General features: G+C 32.9%; 1 long non-coding RNA gene across 1 annotated transcript; it reads right to left on the bottom strand.

Moving 5' to 3' along the window:
* Positions 1-6,163: 6,163 nt before the first annotated feature.
* LOC128280912 (uncharacterized) lies at positions 6,164-7,735 on the bottom strand. Its single transcript, XR_008271395.1, has 2 exons — positions 7,457-7,735; positions 6,164-6,541 (listed from the first exon to the last, which is right to left on the bottom strand). It is a non-coding gene; the product is annotated as an uncharacterized LOC128280912 (long non-coding RNA).
* Between the last annotated feature and the right edge of the window lie 2,211 nt (positions 7,736-9,946).

The raw sequence follows: 9,946 nt of genomic DNA, 5'->3' as shown, positions 1-9,946 counted from the left end.
TCTTCACCCGTTGGTGTTCCCCCAAGAATGTTTTTTTTGTCATTTTCTCCTCCTAATTCATCTCTACGATCATCACCTCCAAGCTTCCCATTTTCAACTTTCTTTTAGCACACCACTCTTCCCTTAAGCAAGCTAAGTTCACATTCACTTTACTTCCATATATACAGAATCCATTAAGGCTACTAATCGCCCTCTTAGTATTAGACCTAGTCATGGGTTGGGTTATTCGTCCAAGTTAAAAGGTCCGTCTGAAAGTTGGAAGGATTTGGGCAAAAATATTAGGCCCAAAAAATGAGATTGAGAAAAAAATTAAGCTTATTTAAAATATGGGCCAGGCTCGGGCTTGCACATTTAAGGCCCAAGCCTGAGCCAACCCATCTTAAGTTTATAATATTTTATTGTATGTTATTTTATATATTATGTAATTTAGAACACATTAAAAAATAAACCTATATTAAATATATAATACTACTCTAATATAAACATTAAAAATAATGTAAAGATTACTATATAAAAATTTCAATAAATAAAAATGTATAAAACTTTTAAATATTAAAATAATATAATATAAATATTTTAAAAATTAATAAAATAATATGTACGGGTCTAAAATAGGTTTGGGTTAGTCTTTTGAAAATTTGGACAAGTTTGTACAAAATTTAAGGTCCAGATTTTGAAACGGGTCAAGTTTGAGTAAACATAAGGTATATTAACATCATGTTTAGATCAGACTCGATTCGGCCTATGAGCACCTCTACTTAGCATCCATAATGCTTGCGAATCTTAAAAAACCAAAAGGTAGACCTTTTCAATTCCTCTTGTTAGGAATAACACGTCCAACACTTTACCATGGTACTCAGAGATTTTCCAGAGTCCCTTCCAATGAAAACAAGATGAAGATTAGAAACATAAACTGAAATCACCGTTTTCTCTTAGGATTTAGCGTAGTAATAGTTAACAATAACTCCACGGCATCTAATTAAAAGCACAAGTTAATTGAATTACCAAGAAAAAGTTAATAGCAGAATTAGAGATTAAATGTAAGATGAAATCAACTAAGCTAAGCTGGAAATGAATAAACCAAATATTTATCTACTTATTAAGTTGTAATTATTTTAGTGTTATTTAAGTATAAAGATTTTTTTAATGTATTTTCAATTTGTTATGAAATATTTATTTTAATGTTTTAAGTGTATTTGATATATTATATTTTTTAAATCTCTTTTCATATAAATAATAATAATAATACGAGCGGGCCGGCTCAGGCTCGGGTTTAGTATTTTTTTTTCTGATCAAAACTTAGGTAAAATTTTAGACTCATTTTTTTAGTCTGGTCCTAAAAAACGAGTTTCAAATTTGATATTGACCCAACCCGAACTCAGCATGACCCATGATTAGGTCAAACCACGTGAAGCAGAATTTTCTTTCAAAGGAATATTCTTACCATTTCTATTCATTTGGTATAAATCTAGAAGATAAATAAATTAACTAGTCATTTGCTTTATCAACAGAGAAGGTAACAGGCTAGCTGATCCCTTAGCAAAACTCGGTATAACAACTCAATTTTAGTTAATGTTGAAATTTTAATTTTGAAATCGAATTTTGTAAAATGAGTTGGTTGTAAATTTTGTTAAGAAAATTATGTTTCAATAAGAAATAGTAATATTAGTATACCGAGTGATTAAAAATTTGATTAAGCTATTAAAAATAATATAGAGATTAAATTGCACAGTGACTAAATTTAGTGGGGTTTAATTGAAGAGAATTGAAAGGTTTTAATGTGCAATTTTATCAAGGCCTATGGAAAGATTAAACCAACTATAATTCATGGAAATGCTTTAGCATTATTATATCGTCAAAATCCACTAACCATCATTAAACCATATTTTTAACTAATAAATTAAAGTTTAATTAATGTTAATTTAACTAAGTATATATATATATATATATATATATATATATATATTGTAAACCGCCTAATTTGTCCGGGTCCACGTCAAAACCAAAATACAAAATAAATATAAAATCCAAAAAATAAAACAAAATAAATACTGTCCAAATTACAGCCCAAATCACTTGGCCCAATTTCACAAATGATCCAACAATAGAAATAGGCCCAGATGACCCAAAAGTTAAAACGCTAATAGAAACCCTAGGGTTTCTCCCACTCCAAGGCCACAACCCGCAGTCCGCAGCATGGTACGACTGCCACGCGCACCTCCGTACGCTCCCACGTCGAGTGCCACATACCCCCACAGCTGGCCTCCGTACCTGCGAAGAACAGACAAACAACAGCACAGCAAAGAGGAAAAACAAATTGATTTGTATTTTCTTTTTTTTCTTTTTTCGTTTTTACTCTGTTTCGGTTATAAAGCCAAGAACATGGTCATTGTATTTTGGTTTTTACGAACGGATATCATGTAACGCCCCAATTTTCGGGAATCCTATGAATGTTGGCATAGGTTTAATTATGTTAATGGGCCTCTAAAAAGCCCAAGCTTAAGATAGAACCCGGTAATTTTAGTTAATTTTTGTTCCATAAGAAAAAGGGAGTGAAATTATGAAATAGGACTTATTTGAAAATGTTTGAAAATGCTATAGGCTAAATTGAAGTGGCCAAATAAATAGGAGTGCAAAATAGGAGGATTTGCATGACAAACCTCCCATTTTACATGAAGTGACTAGCCATCATGTTGTTGTAGACAATATGAGTACTTGATATCCATAATTTATGGTACAAATTGATACAAATTGATAATGGGTTAGGTAAATGTTCCATGATAATGGATTAGGTAAATATTTCATGATAATAGGTTAGGTAAATATTTCATGATAATGGTTTAGGTAAATGTTTCATGATAAGAAATTCATGTCTTTTGTATTAAAGAATTAAATGGATGAAATATGAAGTTTTATTAAAAGAAAAAGGGGTGAAAAGAACAAAGTTTTGTCCATCTTTGTTCATCCTAGCCTAAAGTTAGAGAAGAGAAAGGAGAGGAGAAAGCTCTTAAATGTTCGGTCACTTGGGAAGAAAATTGAAGGTAAGTTCATGGTAGTTTGCTTCTATCTTGATGTTCATGAGTTCTTCTTGATTCTATCTTAACTCTTGAAGCATATTTTGATTTTTAGTTGTGTTGTGAGCATTTAGTCATGAATTAAAATGAAGGAAATGGTTGTTGTTTGATGTTCTTTTGATGAAAAATGGAAGATAGGTGAAGTTGAGCCAAACAAATGAGCATACATGTGCCTTAGATGCTAAAGGGAAAAATCGGCTAACATGTTGTGCTTTAAAATGATGAAATGGAGATTATGCTTAAGTAAAAATCATAGATGTGTGATGATTGATTGGTGATATACATGTTTAAATAACATGCATGCAAGATAGGTGTATGAAAGAGTGATTTGGTAATAAATCTGCTTGGGACAGTAGCAGTAACGTGACTTTGGAAAATCACCATAAATTGTGGGAGATGAATTAGAAGCTGAATAAATTATGTAATTAAAGCTTATTGAGTCTAGTTTCTAATGAAATAAACAAGAACATATTTTGAATTCTGTACAACGAGAAATTTGATTCGTAATGAAGAGTGGTCAGATTAGTCAAACAGTGAAACATGGGAAACTTTGAGAAAAATCTGGTATTGATTGGCTAAACCAAAAATTCTGAAAATTTTATGGATAGAAGATATATGAGTCTATTTTTAGGGAAAATTAACGGCACTTGATTTGGAGTTTTGTAGCTCCAGTTATAAATGATTTAGTGACTATTGCTCAGGAAGACAGCTTGCAGTGAAATTATGATTATGTGGTAAACATTGACAAAAATTTGTTAATGAGTTGCTTATTGATTTCTTATAAGCTTACTATGATCTGTAGGTGTGGTTGGCCGAATATTGTAAGGGGTTAATACGTAGTTCGTATTTGAATAGTTAGATTAACGTGTTAGTAATCCAATTGTAGGCAGTTCGTGTGTGGATCTCGTCAGCATATCGTCGCAAACAGGTGTGTAACTAACACCCTCTTTCTTAGTCTAGATCGGCAAAAGCCGAAAAGCCGAAATGCCGAAAATCGGTATTTTGTAGATTTTGAGTGTCGAATGCTCGTGAGGTAAATCGATTAATGTTTTTGGTAAGCTGCAATGTTTAGACGCAAAGTGCATGATTTACGTGCCTCGATATTTTTGGGCTTAATGGGCCAAAATTGGAATGATGGGCCAACGGCCCAATTCGGTAAGAACCCTCGACGTGATTCGTAGTACATGAAAGGTAGGAATATGCATGAAAAACCCTAAAATAGATAAATTACTGAAATACCTTTAAAAGTGAAAAATTTACGCTTTTACCCTAGGAGATAAATTACCAAATACCCCTAGGGTTAAATTGACCTAAATGCATGTTTGATGTTGTTATTTACTACATGCCATGTTGTTATTATCGATGCATGGGACTGGGATATTGACGGAGGAAGTACTGAAAGTGGCTTGTCCACGTCTTGGAGGCTTTGCCTCAATTTATCGTTAATCGAGCAAAGAAATCGCAACTGTGGAGTGTTGGGTTGGGTGGGTTGAGCTATCCCACATGGAGTGTATGGCTGGTACGGGTGGAGTGTAGTGGTTGGTGGGTTGAGTAGTCTCCCCAAATGGGCTTGCATATGTTTACTGATGTTGCATGTATTTTGAAATGGGCCTATGGGCCATCATGTTATCTCAATAAGGGCTAAGGCCCGCTTTATTGTAATCTGAAAAGGGCTCGCCCAAGACCATCTATTACTGAATGGGCTTAGGCCCAATAGGCTTGAGCTGACTTGGGCTTTGAATGGGTTTTCCTTACACACTGAGTTTCCCCAAACTCACCCCTTTTATTTTCATCCACGCAGGAAATCCCCAACCATAGTGGGCTTGAAGTCGTGAGGGAATTTGAGTGGCCACCCGCTCGAAAGTTTGATTTTCTTCTCGTGAACTAGACATCCTTTTATTTACGTTTGAAGTTTTTGGGCTTTTAAATGTAATAAGGCCGCTTAATTATTTTTGATGGTTTTAATATGTATTACTAAGATAGGTAATACTTATATTTAACTGTTGAAACTGGATAGCTTTAGGGCGCGTTTTCAAAAACAACAGTTGATTTCAAAATAACACGACAACAAGCAAAGCTTCCGCAATGAAAGTATTTTTCCAAAATTAATCACTTTTCCTAAAAATGACTTAATCAAATCGGTTTTCCTAAAAATATCCATGACATTAAGGTGTGGCAATGGCGGTATGCATGTCTAGGATTGGATCCGAAGGGAGCTTGGTACTTAAGCAGTCCGATGGACTCACCACCTCTTTTCCGGTTTCCTACCTGGTGCACAGCTTCCATTCACTTTAACCCTTAATGAATTAATCTTTTGAACATCAAGTACGATTTTCTGGACTTAGAATGGAAATTTTTTTTTTACGTTTTTGATGTGGCATGCCGGATCCGGCCATAACTTCTGGGCCGGGTTTGGGGTGCTACATATCAAGCAATCAAATAGAGAAAGTAAATATTTCAAGGTGGTTCATTCACCATTTTTCTCTCTCATTTTTCTCATTTATCTCTTGTTTATTTTTATCTGTTATACGAATATAAAAAAAAAAAAAAAGGAAAGATCCCTTACCTGTCAATCGGCGCTGACCTAATCGGTGGTTGTTTCTCCGTCTAAGGGCAGACGGATCCCTAGGGATCCAGCTAGAGCCACGACGGATGATGGAGGCACGCGTGGTGCCGTCGTGGCCCGCAGATCGACCAAAGGGGGAAGGGGGAATTAAGGGTTAAAAAAAAAGGACTTTCAAACCTTTTTAAGAAAATAACCAGCCAAATGAAGGTTTTAGGGTAAAGTTTAGCATATATATGTAGCACCCCAAACCCAGCCCAGAAGTTATGGCTGGATCCGGCATGCCACATCAACCCACCCATTTAACACTCCACAGCTTGCCTTTGTTGCTCGATTAACGATAAGTTGAGGCAAAGCCTCCAGTACGTGGACAAGCCACTTTCAGTACTTCCTCCGTCAATATCCCAATCCCATGCATCAGATAATAACATGGCATGCAGTAAATAACAACAGTCAAACATGCATTTATGTCAATTTAACCCTAGGGGTATTTCGATAATTTATCTACTAGGAGTAAAACTATAAATTTTCCACTTTTAAAGGTATTTCAGTAATTTATCTATTTTAGGGTTTTTCATGCATATTCCTACTTTTCACGTACTAACAGAATCACGTACCGAGGGTTCTTACCGAATTGGGCCCGTTGGCTGATCATTCCAATTTTGGCCCATTAAGCCCAAAAATATCGAGGGCACAGAAATCATGCACTTTGCAGTCCAAATTTTGCAGTTTACTAAAAACATTAATCGATTTACCTCACGAGCATTCGCACACTCCCAAATCTACAAAATACCGATTTTTGGCATTTCGGCTTTTCGACTTTTGCCGATCCAGACTAAGAAAGAGGGTGTTAGTTACACACCTGTTTGCGACGATATGCTGACGAGATCCACACACGAACCGCCTACAATTGGATTACCAACACGTTAATCTAACTATTCAACTACAAACTACATCTTAACCCCTTACAATATTCGGCCAACCACACCTACAGATCATAGTAAGCTTATAAGAAAACAATAAGCAACTCATTAACAAATTTTTGTCAATGTTTACCACATAATCATAATTTCACTGCAAGCTGTCTTCCTGAGAACAGTCACTAAATTATTTATAACTGGAGCTACGAAACTCCAAATCAAGTTCTGTTAATTTTCCCTGAAAATAGACTCATATATCTTCTATCCATAAAATTTTCAGAATTTTTGGTATGGCCAATCAATACCAGATTTTTCTTAAAGTTTCCCATGATTCATTGTTTGACTAATCTGACCACTCTTCATTACGAATCAAATTTCTCATTGTACAGAATTCAAAAAATGTTTTCGTTTATTCCATTTGAAACTAGACTCATTAATCTTTAATTACATAATTTATTCAGCTTCTAATTCATCTCCCACAATTTATGGTGTTTTTCCAAAGTCACGTTACTGCTGCTGTCCCAAGTAGATTTATTACCAAATCACTCTTTCACACCTAACTTGCATGCTTGTTATTTAAACATGTATATCACCAATCAATCATCACATATCTATGATTTTACTTAAGTATAATCTCCATTTCATCATTTTAAAGCACAACATGATAGCTGATTTTTCCCTTTAACATCTAAGGCACATGCATGTTCATTTGTTTGGCTCAACTTCACCTATCTTCCATTTTTCATCAAAAGAACATGAAACAACAACCATTTCCTTCATTTTAATTCATGACCAAATGCTCACAACACAACCAAAAACCAAAATATGCTTCAAGAGTTAAGATAGAATCAAGAAGAACTCATGAACATCAAGATAGAAGCAAACTACCATGAACTTACCTTCAATTTTCTTCCCCAAGTGACCGAACACTCAAGAGCTTTCTCCTCTCCTTTCTCTTCTCTAACTTTCAGCTATGATGAACAAAGATGGACAAAACTTTGTTATTTTCACCCCTTTTTCTTTTAATAAAACTTCATATTTCATCCATTTAATTCTTTAATACAAAAGACATGAAATTCTTATCATGAAACATTTACCTAACCCATTATCATGAGACATTTACCTAACCCATTATCATGGAACATTTACCTAACCTATTATCAATTTGTATCAATTTGTACCATAAATTATGGATATCAAGTGTACATTTTATCTACAACAACATGATGGCTGGCCACTTCATGTAAAATGGGAGGTTTGTCATGCAAATCCTCTTATTTTGCACTCCTATTTATTTGGTCACTTCAATTTAGCCTATAGCATTTTCAAATATTTTCACATAGGTTCTATTTCATAATTTCACCCCTTTTTTCTTATGGAACAAAAATTAACTAAAATTGCCAGGTTCTATCTTAAGCTTGGGCCCATTAACATAATTAAACTTATGCCAACATTCACAGAATTCCCGAAAATTGGGGCGTTACAACTTATATGCTTGAAACGGTGACGTTTTAAGCCTTGGTTATAGGTATTGAAACGGCGTCGTTTCACGACGCAACCCGATGACCCGACTCAGACGTGGCCAGACCCGCGTGTTTTGGTCTTGGAGGGTTATTCGCGCGACTAGTCCCTCTCATTTGCACTGGCATTTGATTTGTCCTTATTCATTTTTTTTAATTCTTTTAATTCTCCCCTGGAATTTGTGCACCGTTTCGATTTGGGTCTGCGCCTCAACACAGCTTTTCGGGATCAGGGATATTTACATCATTAGTCCCTGTGAATTCACGCGTGTTATGCACGGGTCCTTATTTTATTATCAATAGTTTATTTTATTTGTAAATTATCCTCTTTATTTTAATTTGATTTCAATTAGGTTTCTTTTTAGATTGATTTCATGTTTTTTTTTTAAATTTGTGTTTATCTATTTGTATTAATTGTATCATTTGTATCATTTGCTTACTTATTTATTGTAATTTGGGTAATTGTATTTTCACATTTTGTATACTATTTTATGTAAATGTTTTTTTATATACACTATTATACACACACACACACATATATATATATATATATATATATACACACTTTATAATAAAGTTAATTTTATTTCATGCATATTATTAATCTTATATTATTTTATACATATAATTTCTTTTAAATTTATTCTTACATTGTATTACATAATCCTACATAATATATCTTTTAAATTATTATATATGTATATATATATTTATTGATGCCTATGTTTAATCTATATACATTACTAAATCCATGTATTTTATACCTATAGTTTTCTTTGTACATAAAAGTATGTTTTAAGTCTATTATATATAATTTATAATAGAATTAACTTAATCTTAAATGCATTATTAAGTGCATGTACTTTTTGCAAATAATTATTTCTAAATCTATTTATGCATATATATGTTTTTGTAAACCTATTGTGTGTATTTCTTAAGATTATGTTTTACTATGTATTTTTTTATTCTTGTATATCCTATACATTATTTAAATTTTCCTGTATGTATTTTAATAAATATTTTTTCGCCTTTGTATATTTCTTGATTTTAAAATATTCATTCTATAATACATTTTCTAATGATTGCATATATATATTAAGTTTGTTTTTACAAATAGTTTCTAATTTATCAATCCACCAATTCATATATTATATATTACATGCTTATCATTATTTTAAATTTGTTTCATACCATATTGTTTTTTAATTCCATTTTGTTTTGTATATCTTGTGTTGATTATGTTATATTAGGCTATGAATATTATTTGTGGCAAATTATTTTCATTTTGTATCAATTATTCTCTATACATGATTGAAATTGGGTTTTATTTTTGGTTAGTTATATTTAATTATGTATTTTGTTAGCGATTAAATATGATATATTATCTTCATTCATCTATCATTGTATTTTATGCATACATATTATCCTATGCTTTTATTTTTGCTTTTGGTTTACTTAAACGTTGTTTTACAAGGTCCAACTCTTTAAAACTAATTACTCTATTCTATTTCAAGACAAATTAATGAGTTTTAAACGGGTTTTATAATTATTCGTCTGAAAATTCTTTAAAATGAAGGCAATGTTTGATGTTTGGAAATTCGGGGAATCGTGCCCTATCGTGCTGGGTTGCAATTTTCCATTTGTTCAAAATAATCAAATATTCCTTTAGAATTTCACTCATGCTTTGAAAATTCCTTAAAACGAGGCAATGTTCGATGTTTGGAAATTCGGGGAATCGTGCCCTATCATGCTGGGTTGCAATTTCCCGTTTGTTCGAAATAATCGAATATTCCTTTAGAATTTCACTCATGTTTTCTAAATGCTAAAGCGAGGCAATGTTCAATGTTTGGAAATTCGAGAAATTGGCCC

Source organism: Gossypium arboreum, chromosome 1 (genome assembly GCF_025698485.1).
Source record: "Gossypium arboreum isolate Shixiya-1 chromosome 1, ASM2569848v2, whole genome shotgun sequence".
Lineage (NCBI taxonomy): Eukaryota > Viridiplantae > Streptophyta > Magnoliopsida > Malvales > Malvaceae > Gossypium > Gossypium arboreum.
The sequence above is the reverse complement of the archived record's forward strand: the minus strand, read 5'-3'. Positions and strand labels throughout refer to the sequence as shown.